Below are 15,886 nucleotides of genomic sequence, written 5' to 3'. Positions count from 1 at the left end.
GCCGCAGAACGCGCTGCCTCCCCGGCCAACAGGTCCTTTCTAGGGCAAGTTAAGACCTTTGAAACGCTAGAGCTTTCCGGTAGCTTATAAACGAAGCCCTTCCGAAAGCTTTCTACGGCAGAAGGCAGCCCAACACTGGGAAAGACTTACTTTGTTATGGGTTTGTTTGTTTGTTTAAGATTTATTCATTCATTCATTCAGAGAGAGAGAGGCAGAGACACAGGCAGAGGGAGAAGCAGGCTCCACGCAGGAAGCCCGACGCGGGACTCGATCCCGAGTCTCCAGGATCCACACCTCAAGCTGCAGGCGGCGCTAAACCGCTGCGCCACCGGGGCTGCCCTTGTTATGGTTTTTAAAAGGCAACACGCATTACATAAATTTACCGTCTTGGCCATATTTTTTTTTAATATCCATGGGTTCTTTATTTTTTTTAAAGATTTTATTTATTTATTCATGATAGTCACAGAGAGAGAAAGAGAGATAGAGAGAGAGAGAGAGAGGCAGAGACACAGGCAGAGGGAGAAGCAGGCTCCATGCCAGGGGCCCGATGCGGGACCCGGGACTCCAGGATGGCGCCCTGGGCCAAAGGCAGGCGCTAAACCGCTGCGCCACCCAGGGATCCCCGTCTTGGCCATATTTAAGTGCACAGTTCAGGAGCCTCAAATACCTTTGTTGTGCAAAGAGCTCCAGAACTTTCCAGTCCTGCAACAATGAAACTCTGTGCTCATCAGCCCCCTAATTCTGGTCCTCCACCCCCAGCCGATAGGAACCACCTCTACTTTCTATTTCTGTGATTTTGAGGGCTTCGGATACTTCCTATGGATGGAATCAGACAGTGTTGGCCATTTCGTGACAAGCCTTATTCTCTGAGAGTAGGTCGTGTCCTGGTGGTTCATCCACACACCAGGCTCTGGTACTTCCAGAGACCCAGAGGAAGGAAGGGGGGGCGGGGGGCGGTGACAGGTCTTGAGGGGCTGCTCTGTCCCAAGGGATCCACCTCCCCTTGGGCTGGTCTTCACATGCTACCTAATTAGGAAGCCAAAGAAAGCCTGGGGATACTGGCACTGCCACCCAGGGCTCGGATCTACACAGGCTACATCTTGCTGAGAAAAGCCTCCCGCGGGGATCCCTGGGTGGCGCAGCGGTTTGGCGCCTGCCTTTGGCCCAGGGCGCGATCCTGGAGACCCAGGATCGAATCCCACATCAGGCTCCCGGTGCATGGAGCCTGCTTCTCCCTCTGCCTGTGTCTCTGCCTCTCTCTCTCTCTCTCTCTGTGACTATCATAAATAAATAAAAATTAAAAAAAAAAAAAAGAAAAAAAAAAAGAAAAGCCTCCCGCGTTCCCCAGCCTGTGGATGCCCCCAGTAAGGAGGATCTGTTCTAGAAACAATCTCCACCCTCTTTTGGGTGCTAGATCAATTCACTAAAATCAGTTCACTAAAATAATTAGATGAAAAGCCTTCAATCCCATCCTGTGATCATCCCAACCATGTGGCTCCCAAGAGTGGAGGTCAGTTCAGGGCCAGAGAGTCACAGCCCCAGTGGAATGTCATTTCCCCAAAATAGAGAAAATAGTCCATTGAGTTCAGAAAAAGCTCTCTTGTTCTAAAGTATGAAGCGTTTGGGGAGCTTTCTGAGTAAAACCCCAGCTTCATGTAACTCCTCATTGATTTAGCAAGTTGATCATTCGCTGAGTCGACCATTTTTTGCAAAATGATCTCTCAGCACAAGGGCCTGTGGAAAATCGAATTTTGTGGGGAAGGCTGGTTGGGCGGGGATCTGGGGGAAGGATGGGGGTTCCCTGCCCCCTAGTGGCTGTGTGGCTAATGACAAGGGCAGCAAAAGCGCCTCCCCAGCCCTACTCTCCCTTCTCCCTTCTCAGAGGGGGCAATGAGGGAGAGGGCTGGCCTTCTAAGAATCATATAAGCCTGGAAGGCACAAACTGTGCAAATAAGGAGTCGTCTACCGGGCCACGCACCGTATTAGACACAGGGGCTCAGAGACCTGCAGGACAAATCTCCATTCAAGGAGCTCAAATGATGGGAAGAGGGACGGCACCTGTGGTTATAGGCCAATATAACATGTGCTGTCATAGAGATGTGTTCAGGGTGCCATGGGAGCAAAGGGGAAACGCTGTAAACCCTACAAGGCGGAGAAACAACCAGGTGGGGAAACAAACTTATAAACAAAATAAACCGTTCATTTTCTCTGGCAGATACTGTCATGGAAGATATAATAAGACACCGGAGGAAGAATCTGCACACCGGAGCTTCCGCCTACCCTAAGTCCCTACGTCGTGGATATGTGCTTTTTTTCCCCGGCAAAGCACACTCAGGCAGAGAGAGAATGGCAGACCCCGAGGGCGCAGGTGCGTGGGGGTGGGGGTGGGGTCAGGCTGGGGGTAGGAAGACCAGCCAGAAGGTACTGCAATAGTCCAAGCTAGATACATAGGGAAAGAGAAACAGATTGATGATGTATTTAAAAGATGGAAACAACGAAATAATCGCTAAAGAGGCTAATTCAGGGTTGCTCTTACAAGTGTTCAGGGTGCCATATCCAAGGGAGTGCTATCGGCGATATAGACATTTCCTTATTTCAAAACATTGTGTTTTGAAATAAGCTGTTTAACTTCATAGACAAGAATTGTGTGTTTACTACAACTTTGGCAGATGGTAGGGAAGTCTCTTGTGACTAAATTTGTATATTTTGACAGTTTTCTGACGGAATTAAATGTCTTATTCAAACAGAGTCCTTGTTTACTACGGTAATTATTAAGAAATGATATGCTTATTTATAAATGTTTAACTTGAAGAAGAGACACCATTTTCTCATTCATGGAAAGGCCAGGGGTCACCCCAGGCTAATTGGCTGTGGAATGTCTGGGGTCACAGCACTTCTAGAGGCCTTCATGAGACAGAGCTGTGGAAGGCCCCTGTTGGGGGGTGTGTGAGATGAACACTTTAGTTTGGGGACACTCAGTCTAAGACCATAGAGACAGAGTAGGCAGAGAAGTCCAAAAGGTCATGACTAACCCGTCCTCCCTGTGTTATTCATACCCATACTGGAAACAACTGAAATCAAATAGGATAAAAATGATTCCTTCTTCTCGAAAGCATCCAGAAAGCAACAAAGCAGTAAGGAAACACCAGGCCAGAGCAAGAACCGAAATGCAAGCAGGAAGGTCTTCCCTAGGGCGGGTGTGTGACCCTCTGGGAGGATGAGAACCTCTGCTTTGCAGCCTCCCTGGGAGAGGGGATCAGTGGGAAGCCCAATGGGAAGTGTTAGAGCAAAACTGCCTTGGACTAACTTACCCCACCAGGGAAGACTCTGATAGTGGGCAGGAGAGGCCAGCCCCTGAAGCGCTGGCAGGGGCTGGGAGGATTGGTGGGGGGCATGCAGACCTGCTGGCCGGTTCTCTTCCATTCCTGATCCCTGTCCCAGAGGGGCTCTGAACACTGGCCAGTCCCCCCACACCGCCCCGCCCCACTCGTGTCCCTGCCAGTCATGCCCCGGCTGCCCTAGCCACCTAGCCAGCTACTTCCTAGCTTCTCTCTTCTAACGCTCCCCCCACCTCCCCATCCCCACTCCGTGGATGACCTCTCTTCTTCTTTCTTTTGGAAAACAGAAACGGTCCCAAAGCCCCACTACTACAGCCCCTACCCACTGCCCTGGCCTTGGGCTGTGCCACAGGCGCAGCTTGCCTTCCCTAACCGCGACCCCCCTGTCCAGACCCCGGCCTGAGCCCAGCTCCTCCGAGTGTATATCAGCCTCTATTCTTCACCCTTCTCAAGGACCTGGCTGTGGTGAGTGCCCCTGCCCCGGGCCATCTGTGCCCTCTCTTACTGGACCACTGTGGTCAGCAGGCGACCGTGCAGTTCTCCCAACTGTAAAGAAGAAAATCCCCGAGGTGCCTGGGTGGCCCAGTCGGTGAAGCGTCTGCTTCGGCTCAGGTCATGATCTCAGGGCCCTGGGATGAGTCCCCCATCAGGCTCCCTGCTCAACGGGGAGTCTGCTTCTCCTTCTCCCTCTCCCCAACCCTCCCTACCCCCCACCCCCTGCTTAGAATCTCTGTCTCTCTTTGTCTCTCTCTCACTCTCTGTCAAATAAATAAATACAATTTTTTAAAAAGAAAAGAAATGTCCCTTACCCCACTCTCCCCTCAGGCTACCACCCAATTTCTCTCTCCTTTGCTGCAAATTTTCCCAATATCAGAATCTAGACTCAAGATGTCCTTGGGAAGAGGCAATCTTTCCAGGCTTTTTTTTTTTTCTTCTTTCTTTCATTTTTGTTTAAAGATTTTGTTTTTAAGCCATTTCTACATCCAACGTGGTGCTCGAAGTCACAACCCGGAGCTCAAGGGGCCCAAGCTATACTGACAGGAGAAGCAGTGCGCCCCCAGGCTTTAATCCCCAGGCAAGGGGTGTTGGGGAGGGAGGCCGAGATGTAGAGGGGCAGCCAGTTGCTCCACCTACGCATGATTCTGGGGCCACCTAGCAGGACTTTTTCTACCCCTGTGCAGTACCCCAGGACATTTGCTCCTGCCACCAAGCTGCTGGCTGGAGAAGAAGTAAGCGGGATTTGCAATGAATTTCCTTCTGGTTTACGTCTCCTTGGAGCCTCTGGGCCCGGCCGTGCCCAAGCTGCAGCCATCATCCTCTCTCCGCTCTGGGATTCCCCAAGGGTGCTCTTAACTTTTTTTCTTTTCTTGTATGTTTTTGGTTTAGGGGTTGTCTGAATGTTTTGTTTTGTTTTGTTTTTCCTGATGCTGCTGCTATTTTGGGTTTTGATTCCTGAAATCTTTGTTTTGCTGTCCCCTCTTCTCCAAAGGAGACTCAGCAGAGGGGGGTGAGCACCAACTCAGCTGGCAGCAAAGGGATTAAAGAGTTGAATTGCTTCTGGAAGTTTCTAGAGAGACACAGGCCAGGCAGAAGGGTCCCAGAGACCAGAATCGACAGTGAAAATAGAAAGTTCTTAAACCCCGAGTGATCGATAATGGTAGCAGAACAGCTTTTAGAAGGTTAATAATGTGTTTATATCAGACTTTTGAAAGGTCAAGGGTAGTTAAAATCTAGCGAGAATTAAAAAAAAAAAAAAAAAGCTAGCGAGAGACCCGATTTTGATGTAAAGAAAACCACCCAAAAGGAGGGAACATGTCAACATAAGGGGAAGGGGAAATCCTGGGAAATTCTGCAGCAGCTTTACAGCTTCCCAGAGCTCCCAGTGAGGAGAGATGGTTTCACACTGGTTCTTCTTCCAGAAGTTTCTCCAAATTCTCCAGATTTGTTCACCTATAAAAAGCAAAGATTTCGGGAGAGAGGAATTAGGGTTTAATAGGCATAGAGTTTCAGCTTTCCAAGGATGGATGGCGGTGAGATGGTTGCACGACATGACCGTACCGTGCAAATTCTGCTGAACGGAAGGGAAGGTCTGGGCCGCGACGTGACCTCCGCAGCATGCTGCTCCTCTGGGAGCCTGGTTCGTTTCCACATCTTCAGAACACTGCTGCCCACGAGAAGAGCTTCCTGCAGCAAGGACGGCATCGCTCCTGCTTCCGACTACATCCCCAGCTCCCGAAACAGTGCCAGCACATATGGGATGGTGCCCACAGCTGTGGACGAACAAAGGAGGGAGCAGGTGAATGAATAAATGAATGAATGAATGAGAAAAACCACACGCTCCTTCATTCCAAGTTTCTTGACATATATCCCAGGAGTTACACATTCCTCCTTAGGTTGTGTGGCTGGAGGAACAGAAATTCGGGCTGCCTTCGGGTGCTAGCCGGGACCACCACCACCCCCTCAGGAGGCCGTAAAGGGGAGGCCTGTGCTCAGCAGCCTGGGGCCCCAGGATTTGGGGGAGATGATCTCCGCCTCTCTGGGCCAGAGTACCTGCCACCGCCCACCCTCCCGGTCAAGGGCAGCTGCAGATGTCCCCTGGGGAACTGCCTTTGTTTAAAGAGTACATGTAGGGGCACCTGGCTGGCTCTGTCATATGAGCCTGTGACTCTTGATCTCAGGATCATGAGTTCAAGCCCTGTGTCAGGTGTGGAGATCACTAAAACAAAACGAAACAAAACAAAACAACTTGAAAAAAAAATAAAGAAAATATGTGTGCCTCTTCCCTAATCGAACCTGAGAATTCCCTCAGAGTCCCTAGATATGACACCCCTCAGTCTGTCCTGAGCTCTTCCCCCACAGGAAGGAAGTGGGGAGCTCAGTTTGGTCAGCCAGTAGGGTGACGAGAGTCTGCTGTCACTGGATGGAGGCTCCCCCAAGATAAACATGTCTAGAGGAGCAGACTGTGACAGTGCCAGGGAAAGGACAATGGGTTGCGGACAGGAAAGGGGCTTACTCCTTCTCCCAGGGGACGAAGGTGATCCCACCTGGCTTCATCAGGGATTAATTCCCCACCTTCCAGGATGTGCACCTCTTTCTCTTGTATCTTCTCTCTCTGCACATCCAAGCTCTGCGGGCCCTGCAGGGCACAGCAGCCCTGACACTCAACCCCAGCACCCCACAGTTTGGGAATAAAACAGCAGAGCCATGCTCTGGGTTTCGCTCACAGCCGTGCCATGAGGCCCCCCGGCCCGCTGTACCCAGCACCGAGGTCCTGCCAGGGTCTTGGCACTGAGTGTGTTAAAAACAGGAGTGTCTCCCGAGCAGTAGGCTCCAGCCTGCACACACCTGGACCGGCTTCACCTCCGTTCAGAATAATGTGATTGCTCCAAACAGCCCAGGCAGCCACTAGACGTGTTGTTTCTCTCTCTATTACAGAATCTTCTGGGGACAGGGCATTTACCTGTTGATGGCGGGTTCATGCCTCACAAATAGAAGTCTCAGAGGCCCCATCAGCACACCTGGCCTGATCTACCTGCCCTGAGCCCCGTCACCCCAGCAGGCCCCGAGCTCTGAGGGGATTTTGTTCGGCCAGGGGGGCCTCGGTAGCCATGGTTCTCGGAGGGGCCTGCTCCCCTCTATGGCTCCAGCACCCTCTTCCTTCCACCATCAGCTCTGGACCCCTCCGACCGCTGACCTTGGCCAACATTAATGCCAGACAAGATGATGTTTGGGACTAATTAACAGCTTCCCTGCCCCCTGAGGCCACCCCCCACCACACAGGAGGAAACACTGGGAGGACATGACCATCTCCGGTGCCAAGAGCTGAAGCTCTAATTCCCAGGCTGTTGCTTCCCTGCTGAAGAAAAGCACAGAAAAGAAGCCAGGTTGGAGGCGAGCTCCATATGTGAATGGGAGCAGGTGTGTTCAGCACCCCCTCCCCTGCCCCCGACCTTCTTGGGCCTGGGCAGAAGCCACAACTGCTCATGCCCGGAACCAGAAAGCACCTCAGAGTCATCTGCCTCCTGCTTCTCAAATGTGGGTGCTCCTGCTCCATGGGCTATGGGCTAGTGCTGAGGCTCTGATGGACCATATGGATAGAGATAATAAAGAATCATTCAACACTCGTGAGTACTTTTGAGCTAAACAGAAACTTCCCCAAACGTCTCCTTTACAAGGGCTCCTGGGTGGCTCAGTGGTTGAGCGTCTGCCTTGGGCTCAGATCATGATCCTGGGGTCCTGGGATTGAGTCCCGCATCGGGCTCCCCGCAGGGAGCCTGCTTCTCCCTCTGCCTGTGTCTCTGCCTCTCTCTGTGTGTCTCATGAATAATAATTTTTTTAAAAATCTTCAAAAAAAAGTCTACTTTGCAGATGGTGGCTTTGGGATCCCCCCAAGCGTGTCACTTGAGCTAAGGATTGAGTCGACCCTTTCTGCTTCTCAGAAATGTCATCATTACATACGCCAAAAAAAAGTAATTATGTGAGAGGTGCAGAGATGAGAGGTGGTGCTAACTAACCTTAGTGTGGTAATCATTTTGCAACACATACGGGTTATCAAATCATCACATTGTATACCTGACTTACATATGTTACATGCCAATAATATTTCAATAAAGCTAGAAGAACACTTTAAAGTTTTTAAAGTCATCTTTTTTTTTATTTTTTAATTTATTTTTAAAGATTTTGTTTATTTATTTGATGCAGAAAGCGAGAGAGCATGAGCAGGGGGAGCGGGAGAAGGAGAGGGAGAAACAGGCTCCCCGCTGAGCAGGGAGCCCAATGTGGGACTCAATCCCAGGACCCCGAGATCATGACCTGAGCCAAAAGTAGATGCTTAACCGACTGAGACACCCAAGCGTCCCATCATCTTTCTTTTAAAAATAAATAAATACAGTTAACTCTAAAGGTATGGCATCCACGTATCCTGACTCCTGGCCCATGATGTTTTTGGCCACACTTCACCAGGATTTGATCACATGAGTACCAGAAGCTTAATGAATTATAAGCATCAGGACCACAGAAGTCTCCCTAAGTGACAGTGCAACACAGCTGGAAAGGGCACAAACTTTCGGGCAGGTAAAGCTGCGCCAAGTCTTGGGTGGGAGCCAGGAGCAATCAAGTGGACCTCTACTTGATCATGTAGATCAAGAGGACCCCAACTCCCTCTCACCTCCTGACTCCTGAGCAGGTGCTCCCAGGACCAGCCTGCCCTTTTTCTCTCCTGCTCCTGCCTCCAAAGTCCTGACTCTGAGTCCCCCTGGATCCTGGCTCTGGCAGCTTCCAGCTCCGCCTCCATGGGTATGCTTTCCCAACTCCTGCTTTCTGCCCTGGCTCTCTGACCACTGGGGAGGACTCTCTGTGGTCTCCTGCTGGTGCTCGCTGGTGACGCCAGCCTGTCATCCTCAGGTAGCAACCCTAGGTCAATTACATTTAGAAAATACTTCTTCCCAAAACAGACAGATATCACACACACACACACACACACACACACACTCACACACGATATCTATCTATCCATGTGTATACATATCAACATATACCAATTATACCAATGTAACATAGATCAACTTTTCTTATGAACACAGCTACACAAATCCTCAGCAAAATACTAGCATTCTAAATCCATAAATATATGAAAAGAATTATAGACCATGAAAAAGTGGGATTTATTCCAGGAGTGCAAGGTTGGTTTGACATCATAAAATCAATTAATGAGGGGCACTTGGGTGGCTCAGTGGTTGAGGGTCTGCCTTCGGCTCCGGGCATGATCCCGGTGTCCCCAGATTGAGCCCCTCATCTGTTACCCTGCTCATCAGAGAGTCTACTTCTCCCTCTGACCCTCCCCCCATCTTGTGCTCTCTCTCTTTCTCTCTCAAATAAATAAAATCTTTAATAAAATAAAATGGAGAAAGTGGAACACACTTCAGAGACTCGCAGTGGGACCACTGAATGAGACCATGCTTGTAAATGAGAAAGGGCCCATCCCGTGGGGTGAGGGGTCCCTAATAAATAGTAACTCAGATTGTAACCTAAGCCCTGGGAGTGCCCAGCAGGCACAGAGGAGCTGGCAAAGTATGCGAGCCTCGAATTTTAGGAGTGGGTCTCTGGTACCCCACAAAAGCAAGTGAAGGCAAAGGGAGGAGCAGAGAGAGGGAGCCGCCCTCCCATCCCATCGTAGTCCTCTCTGAGCATGTCTCTCGTTTGACTGAAGATCTCTTAACGCCTCCCGCCAGTGGAAACATCAGCTCCAGGCTCCAAGGGGCAGGTCACCTGGAGCGCCAGGGGACAGCCTCCAGGCCAAGCCGGGCAGGGATCAGATGCTCCCCTGAACCGCCAGCCTTTAGGGAAGGCTTCGCAGAGCCTGATGAAGGCGCAGCACTGGAATGTGCACCCTGCTACTTGGACCTTCCCCAGGAAATTACCATTTTAAACAGACTGCAAGCTGTGCATGCTGGTTTCTTTACAGTTGCTCTTTATAAGGATGCCCCGGGGAGCCTTCCAGAGCCTTCCTTCCAAGGGGTGGGCAGGGACTGATCGCAACCATTTCGTCTCCCCCACCAGCACTAGCTTTGCTAGCAGTATTAAGAAGGGAAATTTCAAAAGGCGAGAAAGATTGGGTACAAGCACACCTTAAGTTGTTATTAGGAAACTTTCTAACACAGGACAGTGATAGAATGAGTTACTTGCCACCCGACTTTAAATTCTCAACACGTAGTCCCTGTGCCCTACCCCGACTCCCGCCTCTCCTCCCCATCCCCCAGGGCTGGTCGAAGCAAATCCCAGACAGCATTTCATTCCATATGAATCTCTGAAATTACAGATCTTTTATTAACGTAAATGCAGTAACCTAGTTATAACTAAGGGGAAACTAATAAACTGTATTATTGAACATCCAGCAAGTGCTCAAACTTCCCTCAGAGCCTCCACATTGTGAAGATTTAGTTACAGATGAAAACAGCCCACAGCTCCTCCACAGCTTGTCGCTGCTTTCCCTGCTTTTATCGCAAGCTTCCCTCCCCCGGTGCTGAGGGGGGCTCAGCCAGGGACTCGGTGCACCAACCACATCACAGCTCTTCCCTCTTAGGATGTATTAGGCTATTTGGTTTTGTGTGCTAAGATTTTATTTATTCATGAGAGACACAGAGAAAGAGGGACAGACACAGGAAAAGGGAGAAGCAGGCTCCCTGCGGGGAGCCCGATGCAGGACTCGATCCCAGGACCCTGGGACCACGACCTGAACCACTGAGCCCCCCAGGCGTCCCTATATTAGCCTATTCAGAGCAAGCTTTCATTGTTAGCTTTTTTTTTGGCAATCTTCAGAAAGTTACTCTAGTTTCCATCTTATTTCCTCTTGAAACCCTGGAAAGAAACACGCACCAAGTTTCTGTGCTTCGAATTTTCCTTTCCCTATCAGCCATCCACCTTCAGTGCCATCGCTTACGGGACAACTTACTTCGACAAGTCGGTTTTTCTGACTCACTTTCAAGGAGATTTCCGAAAAGCCTCATGGCTCTATTCATTCAAGAAATATTTATTGGGACACCTGGGTGACTCAGTGGTTGAGCGTCTGCCTTCCACTCCGGCAGTGATCCCAGGGTCCTGGGATCGAGTCCCACATCGAGCTTCCTGCAGGGAGCCTGCTTCTCCCTCTGCCTGTGTCTCTGCCTCTCTCTGCATCTCTCATGGATAAATAAATAAAATCTTAAAGAGAGAGAGAAGAGAAGAAGAAAAAAGAGAAAGGAGAGGAGAGGAGAGGAGAGGAGAGGAGAGGAGAGGAGAGGAGAGGAGAGGAGAGGAGAGGAGAGGAGAAAGAGAAGAGAAGAGAAGAGAAGAGAAGAGAAGAGAAGAGAAGAGAAGAGAAGAGAAGAGAAGAGAAGAGAAGAGAAGAGAAAGAAGAGAAGAGGAGAGGAGAGAAAAAAGAGGAGAGGAGAGGAGAGAAGAAGAGAGAAGAGAGAAAAGAAGAGAAAAGAAAAGAAAAGAAAAGAAAAGAAAAGAAAAGAAAAGAAAAGAAAGAAAAGAAGAGAAGAGAAGAGAAGAAAAGAAAAGAAAAAAAAAAAAGAAAAGAAAAGAAGAAAAGCCCTCTTAGCAAAGTCCAAGGTACTCAACGTCAGTTCTCCAAATGGGCACTAGAGGACACCACTCTCCCATCGGCCCCAGCCACAAAAGTCTGGTGTGAATATGCAGCCTATTTGGGGTTATTTTTTTACTTTTACATTTTATGTATAACATGTGGAAGTCCACGATGTAAAATGTGTTGCTTCAATAAATTTCTATATTGTAATACGACGCAGTTCTATTTATACCATCACAGTACATAATTATAGTACAATATTGCTGTCTAAACTCGCTATCCCGATCCTGGAGACCCGGGATCGAATCCCACATCGGGCTCCCGGTGCATGGAGCCTGCTTCTCCCTCTCCCTCTGCCTATGTCTCTGCCTCTCTCTCTCTCACTGTGTGACTATCATAAATAAATAAATAAAATTTAAAAAAAAAAATAAAAAATAAAAAAAGGGATCCCTGGGTGGCGCAGCGGTTTGGCGCCTGCCTTTGGCCCAGGGCGCGATCCTGGAGACCCGGGATCGAATCCCACATCGGGCTCCCGGTGCATGGAGCCTGCTTCTCCCTCTCCCTCTGCCTATGTCTCTGCCTCTCTCTCTCTCACTGTGTGACTATCATAAATAAATAAATAAAAATTAAAAAAAAAATAAAATAAAATAAACTCGCTATCCTGTGGGTTAGATCGCTGTGGCTTACTTACTATGCCTTGCAAGTTTGTACCCTTAAACAACATCAATCTTATCCCCTTTGTCTTATTTAGGTTCTGGATACCTAACTACAGAGTCAGCCAAATGGAGAATCTTGCACCATAATAAGGAAGTAACTCCATTTATTGGATGCATAGGCAAAGAGGGAAAGATAGGAATATATAATTCCCCCAAACAGGTCCATTTATCCATTAGCCATAGGCACAAAGCCGAGTGCTTACATGTGCAAAATTATAAGGATGTTGAAGACTATTTATATTTCAAAATACCAAAAGAAATCTGCAAAATCGAAATCAATAAATCTTCAATGAAATGTCTACAACCAGTAATGTATCAACTTCGCTAACTTTGAAATATAGTCTCAAAAAGATCTCATTACTTTTGAAACAAGTCATAGGAACAGACAACAGAGGTAACTATGAAAGGGAGGTGTGTTTGGGTTTTGTTTTTGGTTTGAGGTTTTTTGTTTTCTTTTTTTTAAGATTTCATTTATTCATTCATGAGAGACACAGAGAGATTGAGGCAGAGACACAGGCAGAGGGAGAAGCAGGTTCCACTCAGGGAGCCAGACGTGGGACTTGTTCCTGGGACTCCAGGATCACGCCTTGGGCCGAAGGCAGGCACTCAACTGCTGAGCCACCCAGGCATCCCTCGGTTTGAGTTTTTTATTACAAATACATCTAATCTTAACTAAAGCTTTTTCCTCATCTGTGGAGATGATCCTGTTTTTATCTCCATTAATCTGTCGAAGGAGGATATTTTCTAACAGATTTTTCTGATGCTGAACAATCCACATATTTGTTCAATAAAAATCTTCTTGGCCATGCCATATTTTTCAATATATTTCAGGATTTGATTTGCTAATATTTATTTTGGATTTTTGTGGTTATATTCCTAAGTGACATTGACCTAAAAACCTTCCTTCGTTGTGTTGCACTTGCTTGGTTTCAGTTCCAAGGTTTTGCTTGACCTCATTAAGAGTTTGGAAATGTTTCTCCCCATTCTCTGGAACTGACTATAGATGAGGGATCATATCTTCATGAAAGGCTGACCAATCTTCCCAGTTAAAGCTACCTTGGCCTCCCATCTTGATTTGAAGGGTTCAGGGGGGCAGTTAGAGTTGACAACTAATTCAGTTACTCTGGACTCAATAGGTATATTCAGATTGTTTAAGTCTCTTCGGGTAATTTACATTCTTCAAGAAAAGTAAGCATTTCTTGTGACCATAAGTTGTTATAAACTATGGTATTCTTTTGTGATTTTCTTTTAATCTTTTTTTTTTTCTTTTGTGATTTTTCAAAATCTCTGCTGTGCCCATAGCTACAACCTCCTTCCTGCTTCTGACATCATTTATGTGTGCCTTCTCTCTTTTTAGCTGGGGGTCTATTTTATTTGTCTTTTCAAAGAATCAGTTGGGGTTTTATTGAGTCTCTAATAGTATTTTGTTTACTATCCTATCAACTTTTATCTATATTCTTCTTCAGGTACTTTCTGTTGTATGTTTTCTAACATTTTAAGTTGTGCTCTTCACTTTTTGATTTTCAAATTTTCTTCTCTTCAAATGAGTGCATTTAAGGCTAGTTTCCCTCTAATTGCTACTTGCATTGTGCAGCACAAGCTGTGGGGTTTTTTTAAGATTTTATTCATTTGAGAGACAGAGAGAGAAGGAGAAGCAGACTCCCCGATGAGCCGGGAGCCCAGTGTGGGACTGGATCCCAGGACCTCAAGATCATGACCTGAGACCATGACCTGAGATGAAGGCAGGCGCTTCACCAACTGAGCCACCCAGGAGTCCCCCCCGCCTTTTTTAAGATTTATTTATTTATTTGAGAGAGAGAGAGTGCATGAGTGGAGGGAAGAGCAGAGGGAGAGGCAGAGAAAGAATCTCCAGCAGACTCCCCGCTGAGCACAGAACCCAATGCAGGGCTTGATCCCACAACCCTGAGACCCGAACCAAAATCAAGAGTCAGGTGCTCATTGGACTAAGACACCCAGGCACCCCAGTGTGGCACAAGTTTTGAAATGTAATGTTTTCACAGCCATCCTTTCACAAATATTGAAATTACATGTTCTTCTGTGATCTGTAAATTATTCGTGTGTTTTTAAGTCCCTGAACGTACAGAAATTTTTATTATTTCTAATTTTATTGCATTGAGTTCACAGGATATGACCTTTCAGTGATCTTTGGGGGGTTTTTGAGAGTTGCCTAATAAATGGGACTGTTGTATTTACTGGTCCTATTTCTCAATTTTCTCATATTGTTAATGTTTCCTGAATATGCCCCAATGATGGCCAAGAAAACAGTCCCATTTTATAACACTTTTCAGGAAATGAGGAGAAGTGACTATAAATACATACCAACCAGGGAGGAGGCAATAGGAACTGATAGAAGCTCCCAAAGTGATGTTTTTGTTCCAACTCCAACTTTTATTCATTTGAGAGACAGGACTAGACCCAGAGCACACATCTGATGGCAGCCAACATTCAGACAACCAGGCCAGAGACCTGTTCTCTGGGCTCCCAGTGTCCGACACCACAGTCCCCGACCTGAAAAATTTCACCCAAGTCTTTGGGGACTTCTCACACAAGGAAATGGCCCACCAGGTGATGTCCAAATGCTAGCATTGGAGATCAGCCAAAAATATGAGAAATTAAGTCTTAAGAGAAAAATGGCACAAGGCATTTGGGATAATCTGCCAAATGAGGGATTTGCACAGTAAAAGTTTAGTGAGAAAGCAGAGTTCTGGCTGCACAAGCTAGACATTCCACTGCCTGTCAGTTTGTCCCCATCTGGGGACTCGTGCTCGGGCATGTCCTCATCAGCCCCCAGGATTTATCCTTTGGCCCTCCGCCCCCCTGGCCATGGCTGTTGGACCAGGCGGGTGTCTGCGGCCACAGGCACCATCCCAAAGGTCGCTGGCATCGTCCACAGTGCCAAGGAGAATGGAATGTCCGAGGACTCCCTAAAGGGACAGTGGCCAGTAACACCAAAATCCACCTCGGGGACTCTGTGTATGAGACCAAGAGAAGGACACACAGAGCAGGGCATGAGGAAGCCAAGGGCCGTGGCACAGAGCAGCATCAACGACAAGGCAGCAGGTGCCACAGCAGACACAAGACAGGAGGTGGGAAAGGTGGCCAGCGAGTCCCCCTTCACCAGCTGAAATACACTTGTTAGGTCCAAATCAAGACCGAGCCCTCCCAGATCCCAAGAACTCTGTGTGATCTGCGCTTCCTGTGGGAGCCCCAGGCCACACACACACCCGGTGATTTCTGGGTGTGCTCATCCTGTCCCCTGTGTCCCCCAGCCTGTTTCTCTCACCTCGCAGGACCCCATGTGCACCCCCATGCCACCCTTCCCCCAGAGCCCCTCTAGCCTCGCACACGGACACAGCTCACACTGCTCCTGTAAACAAAGGTTCTCCTGAGCTCACAGGCTTTAAGCCTAATGTCTGGGGCACTGCTCGTCTCAAGCAGGTTTTCAAGTGCCAGGAGAAGGACCAGCTCAGCCCCTCACGAATGAAAAAATTTCAGGTCCTTGCCACATTTCAGAGGCCCCCATTCCCAGGGGCTTTGCTTAAAAACAGACTTTTCTTTTCTTTTTAAAGATTATTTATTTATTTATTTATTTATTTATTTATTTATTTATTTATTTATTCATGAGAGACACACACACACAGAGGAAGAGACACAGGCAGAGGGAGAAGCAGGCTCCCTGCGGGGAGCCCAGTGTGGGACTTGATCCTGGGACTCCAGGATCATGCCCTGGGCTGAAGGCAGGC

At 48.1% G+C, this 15,886-nt stretch overlaps 1 protein-coding gene across 1 annotated transcript in view; it reads right to left on the bottom strand.

Moving 5' to 3' along the window:
* Nucleotides 1-5,033: 5,033 nt before the first annotated feature.
* LOC112664020 (zinc finger and SCAN domain-containing protein 2) overlaps nt 5,034-15,886 on the bottom strand; it is a 28,784-nt gene continuing 17,931 nt past the window's right edge. The window contains exons 3-4 of the mRNA XM_049095064.1: nt 5,397-5,608; nt 5,034-5,288 (exon numbers count right to left, since the gene is read on the bottom strand). The gene's annotated coding sequence lies outside the window, so the exon portion shown is untranslated. The remainder of the gene's footprint in view (nt 5,289-5,396; nt 5,609-15,886) is intronic.

The sequence above is a fragment of the Canis lupus genome, chromosome 16, assembly GCF_003254725.2.
Source record: "Canis lupus dingo isolate Sandy chromosome 16, ASM325472v2, whole genome shotgun sequence".
Lineage (NCBI taxonomy): Eukaryota > Metazoa > Chordata > Mammalia > Carnivora > Canidae > Canis > Canis lupus.
The sequence above is the reverse complement of the archived record's forward strand: the minus strand, read 5'-3'. Positions and strand labels throughout refer to the sequence as shown.